An 865-nucleotide genomic window follows, 5' to 3' on the forward strand; every position below is an offset into this window, starting at 1 on the left:
TCGTCTTTTCATTGCCCCTCTACTTTGCCAAGGTTGATGTCCTTCTACAGGGTCTGGTCTCTCCTGACAACATGTCCAAAGTATGGGAGAAAAGGCTGTGTCATCCTTGTCTCTAAGGAGTAACATCTTTGCTATTCAGCTATTTAAAGAGGTATTGTGCATGAGATTAACTCAATGCAATGTATCTTTTGATCTCTTAACTGCTGCTTCCATGAGCATTGATGATGAATCCAAGCCAGAGGAAATCCTTGAAAACTTCAATCTTTTTCCATTTATTATGAAGTTACTTTTTGGTCCATTTGTGAGGATTTTAGTTTGCTTTACATTGAGTTGTAGTTCTTACTGAAGATTACAATCCTCGATCTTCATTAGCAAATGCTTCAAGTCCTTCTCACCTTCAGTAAACAAGTTTGTCTCATCTGCATATCACAAGTTATCAACAAGTCTTCCACTAATCCTGATGGATCCTCCTTCTTCATATAATCCAGATTCGCTGATTATTTGCTTAGCATACAGATTGAGTAACTATGGTGAGAGGACACTACCTGACACACACTTTTCCTGAATTTAAATCCTGCAGTTTTCCCTTGTTCTGTTTCTACACCTGCCTCGGATCCAGGTACTGATTCCATATGGACATAATAGACTGTTCTGGGATTCATACACTTCTCAAGGCTAGCCATAGTTTGTTATGGTCCACACAGCCAACTGCCTTAGCATAGTCAATAAAACACAAGCAAGCATCTTTCTGGAGTTCTGTTTCCAGTCAAGAACCATCTGCCATCAACAATGCCATCCCTTTTCCCATGTCCTCTTCTGAATCCAGCCTGACCCTCTAGAACAGCAGTTCTCAACTTGTGGGTTG

This window comes from Echinops telfairi, unplaced genomic scaffold, assembly GCF_000313985.2.
Source record: "Echinops telfairi isolate 266 unplaced genomic scaffold, ASM31398v2 ScPeMD7_23;HRSCAF=83, whole genome shotgun sequence".
Classification (NCBI taxonomy): Eukaryota; Metazoa; Chordata; class Mammalia; order Afrosoricida; family Tenrecidae; genus Echinops; species Echinops telfairi.